Source organism: Ochotona princeps, chromosome 8, assembly GCF_030435755.1.
Source record: "Ochotona princeps isolate mOchPri1 chromosome 8, mOchPri1.hap1, whole genome shotgun sequence".
Classification (NCBI taxonomy): domain Eukaryota; kingdom Metazoa; phylum Chordata; class Mammalia; order Lagomorpha; family Ochotonidae; genus Ochotona; species Ochotona princeps.
In genome coordinates, this window is record NC_080839.1 from 49,205,753 (window position 1) to 49,215,366 (window position 9,614).

At 47.6% G+C, this 9,614-nt stretch overlaps 1 long non-coding RNA gene across 1 annotated transcript in view; it reads right to left on the minus strand.

Moving 5' to 3' along the window:
- The window catches only part of LOC131480932 (uncharacterized), a 97,079-nt gene extending 87,923 nt beyond the window's left edge, over positions 1 to 9,156 (minus strand). Inside the window, exons 1-2 of the long non-coding RNA XR_009245897.1 lie at positions 8,929 to 9,156; positions 1,039 to 1,124 (exon numbers count right to left, since the gene is read on the minus strand). This is a non-coding gene — a long non-coding RNA (uncharacterized LOC131480932). The remainder of the gene's footprint in view (positions 1 to 1,038; positions 1,125 to 8,928) is intronic.
- Between the last annotated feature and the right edge of the window lie 458 nt (positions 9,157 to 9,614).

The window sequence follows — 9,614 nt, forward strand, 5'->3', positions numbered from 1 at the left end:
CTTATTGCTGATTGCTCAATTATGAGGATCTAATATGATATGTACATATGACTTTTAAGAAGTGTTTATTTTTCATCTCCCTGCACACAGAGAGGAGAAAGGGGAGGGAATCCTTCCATCCATTGGAGTACTCCCCCAAGTACTTGAACAGTTGAGACTAAGCCTGGCCAGTGCTGGGAGCCAGAAACTCCACCTAGGTCTCCCACATAGATGACAAGTATCCAACCATGTGAACCATCTGTTGTGTCCCAAGGTGTGCATTGCAGGCAGCTGAGTTGGAAGTAGAGCCAGGATTCAAAGCTAAGGACTCTGACATGGGATGTGGGCATCCCTAACAGCACGTTAATTACTACACCAGATACCCACTGACCATATTTTCTACTGTTAAGGTCTGGTTTTGTCTGCCTCCCACCCCAGAAACGACAGAGTCTTGCTAGTAATGCAAAAGCAAGCAGAGTTTATTCTGCCAGCATGCTGGGGTCAGACCGTTCTTGGGGCACGCAGGCCAGCCAAGGAGGGGTCGGACGCTGAACCAGAGAAAAGCCACTGATTATATAGGCCTCTCTTGGGCACTGCATACATCATAGCCCACGCAAATCCAAACACAGCAAGTCAATTTAGAGAGTAACACATTATCCAATCAAAGTAACAGCCTTCAAACATATCATGGCCATGGGTTCTGGGTATCAATAGCTCATCCTGTTTCCTGGAACCAGACAAATGCCCTGCCACCTGGGTGTATTCTACAGATAGGGCTCGCGGCACTGGTCACTGTAGATAGGACTTGTGACACTGGTCAGTAGCCCTGACTCATCCTGACTAGGGTGGCATCTCCCAATGGCCCTGGCTTATCCTAACTAAGCAAAGCAGCAGCTTCTTGGCACCAAGGGGCCTGACAGCCTGGTCTAGCATTCTACTATTCTAACACTCTAACATTATACTGACACTCTAACACTACTCATCAAAATAACATACACATATATCTACAGCCCAGAAAGAACACATGCAGTCACTATAAAATACAACACTTTCTCCCACCTTCAGTCCACTGCTCTGGGGAAATGCTGCATCTACTTGATTTTGTTTCTGATGCTTCTTGGGTTGCCAGACGTACACAGGATGGCCTGGAAAATTAGAATATCAGATAAACAATGATTACATTGTCTCAAATGTTATATAATATTGCGTTTTATGTGGCAACCTCTAATGTATGATGGTACTTTAAAAAGCTCATGAAAAATGTAAGTTAGAAGATGTTTATTTTGGTGAAAAAAATCACTGGAAATCCATACTCAGATTTTCCATAATGTGCATCCCATGAAGTTTTAAGGACCTCTCATATTTACATCTCTGCTTCTTCATTTAATTTTACAAGTTATCTTTGGAATATAGAGGACAGAATTTCAAAGTTCAATATTTACATATTCCATTCTTACATGGTTTGCCTTTATAACTTTAACACAACGTTTAAACCTGCATTTACTGATCCATCAACTTTTAGCAATTCCTCTTGATTGTCTTAGTAACTCGAGAATATTACAGCCTCTCCCATCTTCCAACTTCTCTTTCCTGTTTCACATCCATCTCATGCTGTGTTTGTACTTTTTGTATTATTAAGGTTGCCAGACTTTACACCGTTTGCCATACAACCAAAGGTCGACTCATAAAATTGAAAATGGATCATGTCTATGGCTATGTAATTTTTTTTAAAGATTTATTTATTTTATTACAAAGTCAGACATACAGAGAGGAGAGACAGAGAGGAAGATCTTCCGTCTGATGATTCACTCCCCAAGTGAGCTGCAACGGCCGGTGCTGCGCCGATCCGAAGCCGGGAACCAGGAACCTCTTCCGGGTCTCCCACGGGGGTGCAGGGTCCCAAATCTTTGGGCTGTCCTGGACTGCTTTCCCAGGCTACAAGCAGGGAGCTGGATGGGAAGTGGAGCAGCCGGGATTAGAACCAGCACCCATATGGGATCCCGGGGCGTTCATGGCGAGGACTTTAGCCGCTAGGCCACGGTGCCGGGCCCTATGGCTATGTAATTTTAATAGTGATAATGTTATAGGGTTATACTTCCTACTCTTCAAGTCCAGTATCTTGTCCGCATGGGCATCTGAAAAAAGAATGTTTCCAGCTCTAAGTGAAATGGATTCTCATTTCTTAGATGAGTCCTCTATCATTTGCTTGGTACCATATCATTCTTTTTTTTTTTTTTCTTCATATTTGAGATTTTGGTGTCTTTCCTGACCAAATTTTTCTCTTAAAATTTCCAGTTGTATTTATTCTTTTTTGAACGATATTTTTCTCTCACTTAAAAAAAATGGTGGGGAAGGAATGTGTTTGCCTACACTGATGGCATCCCATATGAGAGCCAGTTCAAGTCCCAGCTGCTTTGCTTCTGATCCTGCTCTCTGGTGGTGTACATGGGAAAGCAGTGGAAGATGGCCAAACTGCTTGAGTCCTTGTCATCCATATGAGAGACCTGGATAGAGTTTCAGGCTTCTGACTTCAGCCTGATCCATTTCCAGCTGCTATGGCCATTTTAGGAGTGAACCAGCAGATGAACAATATCTGTTTCTAACTCTCCCTTTAACTCTATGAATGAATGAATGAATGAATCCTTTTAAAAATCCATGAATTATATGAAGGTACTTAAAAATCAATGAAAAATGGAAGTAGAATGGTTTTTGTTGTTACAAAAATGTTTGACATCCCCATGTAATATTTCACAATGTGACTTCTTCATGACCTTTGTGAAGACTCCTCTTATTTAGCCTGTTAATTGCTTCCCCCTCAAAGTCCTCTTCGGTCCTGCTCCATCCAGGGCTGGGTGCTTTCCAGTTGCTGCAGGATCTGCATCTCAACAGACTCCGCATCTCGAGAGACTCCTTTGCCACTCTCCTGGGCTGCCTCCAGATGTGCTGCCTTCTTTCTCCCTTCTTACATCCTAGTGCTGTATATACTGACTTCTCAATAAAAAGCATGTAGGAGGTAAACTTCGTGTGCTTGCATTTCTCAAATATTGTTGATCTCTTCCTCTTCTCTTTAGTATTATGGGTTTTAACGGTCTACAAAGTAGGCCTAGTTTCTCCAAATTTCTTTCGTTGCAAGTCTGCAGCCCGTAGGAACTAGAATGAGGAGGGCCTTCTTCCTGGCATTCTCCATCCTCACCCCAGTATCCTGCAGTCTCCTGTGCTCCATCCTCAGCCTGGCTCAGGTACCCTTCAGTGCTCTGCAGTAGCAGCATCTCATCAGAAAAACCTTCCAAATTCTCCTCACTCAGTCTGCTTCCTCTACTGCATGCACTCAGGAGACAGCTGCACTTGTTCCATTTGCAACACTTGTAAAAGAGGACTACAGTGACTTTCCCTTCACTTTGACATCCTAAGCACATGGCCAGGTACACAGTATGTGCTGGACAAGTTATCTGCTGAATGAATGCATGATCATGAATCTGAAGCTAATTCTAGTTTGAGAAATAACCCACACATGGCCCACCTTAGCAGTTTAATAGCCAATTGAGCACAGATATCCTGGACCTCCTTGGCTTTGGTCAAGGCCTATGTTCCACACTTCTCAGGGCTATTGCCTGAAGCCTGAGTGCCCCGAATGAGTATCCAAGTGGTAAGGGAAGTGGATGCTATTGCAGGGGCCCACAGGAGTTAAAGCTTATATGGCCTCTAATCACCCAAACTTTCTGCAGGGACTGGAACAGCCCAAGATAGGGCTGGTCTCTGGACAAGGCACTTGAGGCCTGGGAGGGGAGAGAACAGCAACCTCACTCAAAGGCTCAAGAGAAATTTTCTTAGTTAAGGCTGCAGATCCCCCAGGGGGGTGGGCGCAGAAGCACTGACCAATGGGGCATGGCTGGGCTGGGAACAATGGGGCCCTACACCTCAGCTACCTTTGGGCTCTGGCTTCCCAGTGGAGAGACTCTTATTAAATTTGGGATTACCATGTGTAAAGCACGGTCTGCATTTTGTTTGCTCTGCCATGTAACTTGCCTTTCTAAACACTCAGCCAGAGCTGCAGTTAATCTACTGACCCTGGGCTTAGCCAGCAGGTGGCCAGGAGGCCCCCACCAAATTCCTACTGACTCTTTGTTACCTGGCCTGGAAGGGAGAGACTTCTTGTTTGGGAAGTGTTTCTCCTCCCCCAGAACATTTTCAGTATTAAGACCCTTTTGTCACCATAAATCTGAAGCGGGGGATTATGACGGGAAGGCTGTCACCCAATTGTTTCCTCCTGGGGATAATGGGGAAAGTTTGTGGGCTGGCCTAATGAAACCTTTATTCCAGGAGACAATACCATTTCCATTAAATTGCAGCTCAAGCCTTAACAATGCCACAGAACAAACCCAATTTGAATATTGAATTTGGGATGGAAGGAGCTAAGTAAACACCTCTCTCCTTGGAGGCCCCTTTCTGGGGTTCTGTTGCAGCAAACCCAAGAATGGCCCTGAGCTGCTGCTAGTAGGTTAGCAGATGCAGCTACCAGGGTCAAATGTGCAAAGATCCGCGTGTTTAGTATCCAGTGGAAACTAAGCACGGTTGTTGATCCCCAGACTTAAAGTTTTCAGCTGTGAATAGGAATCAGAGAAGCCACCCCACAACTCAATCTTTGTTCTGAGTCTTACAAACTCTGTGGCTTTTAAGAGAGCTCTCCCTGGTTCAGCCCCTCAGCTTGGAGACCATCATGATCTCAAACTTCGTCACAGTCAAATGGGGCTGGTGTTGTGTGTCCCAGCACATTAAGCTGCCACTTGCAATACCAACTATGAATGCTCTTGTGGCCAATGGCTTGTGTCACAGCTGCTCCACTGCTGATCCAAATCCCTGTTAAAGCAGCTAGGAAAGCAGCAGAGGATGGCCCAAATGCTTGGGCCTCTGCCCACTTGTGTGGGAGACCTGAATACAGTCCCTGGCTCTTGGCTTTGCCTGACCCAGCCCCGGCTGTTGCGGCCATTTGGGGAACAAATGATTGGAAGATCTCTGTCTCACCCTTTCTCTAACCCTAACTTTCAAATCTTACAAAAAAAAAAAAGTACCCATGTTTGCTCTTTATTCACTTCCAAGATAATCTCTCAAGAGGAAGAAATGCTTGATTTTAAAGGGGAAAATGGACATAGTTATGTTAAATGCACTGTAAGGGAACAGAATTTTCTTTATCTTTCTAGTCTTTTGGCAACCTGGCAGCTAGGCAATAGGCACCTATGAAAGGAGCTACGAGTGTGGGCTCCATTACAGGGAGATCAGAAGCACCCAACAATAGTTCTCTGCCATCACTCTCACAGCCTTCTTCCCCTACTCAAGGCATGCATGTGGGGCTGTGCTTGGTTGGCCTTGCCTGGTGCTCCCTTTTGTGGGCCTTGCTTGGGGCTTTCTGTCTTTTGAACAGGCTCCTGAATGAAGGAAGTGTGTCTGGAGATAGCACCTCAGGTTGCCACTGGGAGTTATGTGACATTTCCATCACTTATGGAATGCAGCCTTTATCCAGCCTTCTCCTCCTTGCCTGTCCATCCATCAACCATGGCACAGAGTGCCCACTGAGCACCAGGTGCCAGGCTGTCTCCATGCTAAGCACTGCTCCTTCCCTCAGGGATCAGGACCCAAGTGCCGGGCTCTCCCAGGGCTCCAAAAGAGAGCCCTGGAAAGAGTCCTAAGTTCACCTGCTACTGCTTCCTCAAGTCATATCCACCTCTGTGGCAGCAGGGACATTTTAGCCCCTTGGAAAGGTGGCGTTGGGTCAGATACCACAACAGACCCCATTGCTTGCAGACGGAGTAGGGCTCTCTCACTTTCCAGACCTCAGAGGGCTCCCTCCTGCCAGAACCAAGGAGGCTGCCTCTTGCAGGGCCTCCCACTTCCTCTCTTGCACTCCCCCTTCCCCTTCTTGTTAAGCAGTCACACCTCTTGTTAAGATCTACCAGTGGCTACCTGCTGAAATAAACTCTAGCTCCCCACAGTGGCCTTCAGGGTCCTGCATGACTGGCCTGCACACACCTCAGTTGGTGCCACACCCTGCTTGCTTGCTGCAGACCACTTGCCAGGCTCCCCAGCACCTTTGCACTCGCTGTTGCCTCCACTGGGAAAGCTGTTCCCTTCAATCTTGAAAGACTGGCACTTTTTGGTCCTTTAGTTTCCTAGTAAGGTGCTGCCTCCTCTGGGAAAACTCCTTTTGAAGGAGACCTGACCCCGTTCTAAAATGCCAACTTGCTTTAGTGCCCTCACTGCACCTACCACAAGCTGAAATAGCCTCATCTGTTTGCAGGTTGACTGACTTTCTCTTCCTCCCAGAATGTTGGCACCTTCAGGCCAGGAACTGTGCCCATCTCACTCATGACACTTCTCTGAGTGTCTGGAACCTATTAGGAACTGTGTGAACATCTGTGGGATGAATGAATGAGTTAGTCCTCACCTCACTTCACCCCACATTCCTGCCAAGTCAAACACTTCCTGCAATCTTACCCTGGTTCAGCTCTGTGCCTGCGGCAGCCCCTTTCTTCCCACTGCTGCAGTCCTACAGCCTAACAGGCCTAACACAAACACTGCCTTCTCTCCCATCATGTGAATCACTCCTTTTTAGTTATGGTAACACGTTGCCAGGCCCTTTCCAGGGGACAGGTTGTCTCCCTGGCAGGAGGAAAAGCACCCTGTAGGCAGAGCCCCCTCCCACACTCATCCTAATGCTCCTGTGCATGGTAGGGCATGCAGGTGTGTGCGGTTGACTAGGGACTGAGGACAACCCTTGCAACCGTTAGCACTGTGTGACAGAGGAGTGGCTTTTGACACTTGGATTCTCAAGCCCTTCTTCCTAGTCCTTGGAACACCTCCCCTATGCTGAGGTTCCCTGTGCTGCTTCCCACCCCCCCATTAAGAGCTCTCTTGTCTTTTTCCCCAAGGACCATGAGAACACTACCTTTCCTAAGGGGAGTCTTTTCAGCAGCCACCCTGTCTAGTGCCAAAGGGAAGATGTGGAATTTATTGTTGCACAAAACATGTTGCATTTTTGGGCCCCGGTGTGGTAAACTAACGACTAAAGTCCTCACCTTGCACACACCAGGATCCCATATGGACGTCGGTTCTAATCCTGACAGCCCCGCTTCCCATCCAGCTCCCTGCTTGTGGCCCGGGAAAGCAGTCGAGGACAGCCCAAAGCCTTGGAACCCTGCACCTGAGTGGGAGACCTATAAGAGGCTCCTGGCTTTGGATTGGCTCAGCTCCAGCCATTGTGGTCACTTGGGGAGTGAATCATCGAACAGAAGATCTTCCTCTCTATCTCTCTTCCTCTCTGAATGTCTGAATTTCCAATAAACATAAAGTAAATCATTAAAAAAAAGGTTGCACTTTTTCCCAACTAAGAGCTTTCAGGTGCTCTGCATCTGTCCAGCTCTGGAGGGTGTGTTGACCTGGACAGAGGCCAGTCTCTGACATGCCTCCCTGGGGTCTTTCCCTCAGGACCCCTACAGTGAACAAGTCTACTACAGTGCTGACTACTTGGAAATGAATGGTGTGACAAAAACAGAAGAGGATGTCTCACCCAAGTGAGCCTAGGAAGCCTCTGCCACCTCCCTCTTTCACAGTATAAGGGGCTATTAGGCAGGGGTAGGGCCAGTCTGGGGAGCCAAGAGGCATCAAAAGATGAAGACTCCCATGGGGATTCCTCCCCCCAGAAACTCGCAGATCGTGTAGCTGTGAGAGCAAGCAGAGGTTCCATCTTCTTCATGGCTTGTCCATTACCTCTGACCATTCTAGAGCAGGTAGGGTCAGAAGAGGCAGATCACTGGGACAAAAGCACCTGACTTCCTACAGCAGAGGGCTCAGACTTGAAGCTGACTGATCACATTTTCATCTGAGATTGCATGAGGAAGTCACCAGCCCTTTGTCCCTGGTCACTTGGGTTACCAATCTGAGTTGCCCTCCCTCTCACTAGGATTTTTATGTCACAGGAATCTCGTAAGTGGCCTCTCCATTTCTTTTATTCTACTCTCCAGCCAGCATTCAGAGTCACCTTTGATAAATGCACATCTTGGGGTGGGCACTATGGCTAGCTGGCTAAGCTAGGCTTCAGAACACTATTCTATATCAGAGTGTGGGTTCAAGTTCTAGCTGCTCTGATTCTGATCCAGTTCCCTAGTAATGTAATTGGGAATTGCCCAATTACACGAATCCCTGGGATTCATGGGAGACTCAGAGTTCTTGGCATTTAATAGGGTGTCCAGTACACACCACATGTTGATCAAATATGTGAATGGAGTGGAGGAACTTGGGGTGGACATTTGGGGCAGTGGTAGAGATGCTACTTGGGACACTTGCTTCCCATATTGCAATATCTGTGTTTGAGTGCCTACTCAGCTTCCACATCCACCTTCCTCCTACTGGGGCATACCCTGGGGGCAATGGTGATGCCTCAAAATACTTGGGGTTTCTGCCAGCCTTGTAGGATATCCATATTAAGTTCCAGACTCCTGGCTTCCACCTGGTTTAGCCCTTGTGCTGTTGTAGACCTTTGGGCAGTGAACTGGTAGATGGAAAGCCTCTCTCTGCCTTTCAAATAAATGACAATAATGTAGAGTAACACCTGACTATTAAAAAGAAGAAACAAACCCAGACCCCCATTGACCTCTTCTCCCCTGAGGTACCTGAGGCAGCTCCTAGACCTTCAATTTAGGGCAGAGCAACGTGAAATGGGGGCTCACCCCAGAAAGTACCCTGAGAATACTAGAGAATACTAAAGAATCCTAAAGTATTCTCAAAGGCCAAGCAATGTCTGACTGCTTTGTCCTGGAAGTAGCAGAGAATCCCTATTCTCTGAGGTAACCCACATCTCTGTCCTGTTAATGGGGGGCCCGGCGGTGTTGGGGGATGTTTTCATCCTGTATACTTGAGAAGTTAGCACACATTGGGAAACCACAGGATCTCACTCACCTCACTTAGGTGACAGAGGAGGGACCTCGTGTCCAGAGAATTGCAGGTTGGTTGCTGACACAGCCCAGGCTGCACTTTGGCCTGGGGCCAATTTCTCTGCTGTGTTCTGCCAGCAGCCTGATGACAGCGGTGGGATCTCTGAAGGGCAGGTAAAGGCTGTGGGCTTGTGTTCCCGAAATTTCAGTCCTGGTTATCTCAAGCCCCTTCTACCTGAAAGCTGAGTACTTCAAAAAACACTGGAAGGTGCCGAAAAGTACCCCACCAGACAGGAAAGATTCAAGATTGCATGCATCAGTTGCCTGCTGCTGTGTAACAAGTAGCCCCAAAAGCCAGATGCCTAAAAGCAACCATTTCAGCGCACCATCCTGTGAGAGGGCAGTTTGGGCTGACCCCAGCTGGACAGGTGTTTTATTGGTTTAGTAGGCTTAGCCCTGGAGCTGCAGACAGATTCCCTAGGTTCGGCTGGCCCTGGGTGCCTTCACACAGGGCTGGATAATGGGGACGGGACTGAGTCCTGCAGGACCGAGTCCTGCGTTCCCCGGCATCTAGCTGAACTACTGGGCATTTTTCCAAAGCATCAGATGTGGGCAGAGTACACATGCCAGCCATGTGCAAATCTATGCTGTCCTCACCTTAACTGAGGCCCTGTGAACAGAAGTCAGTCACACTGTGGGCAGAAAACACCA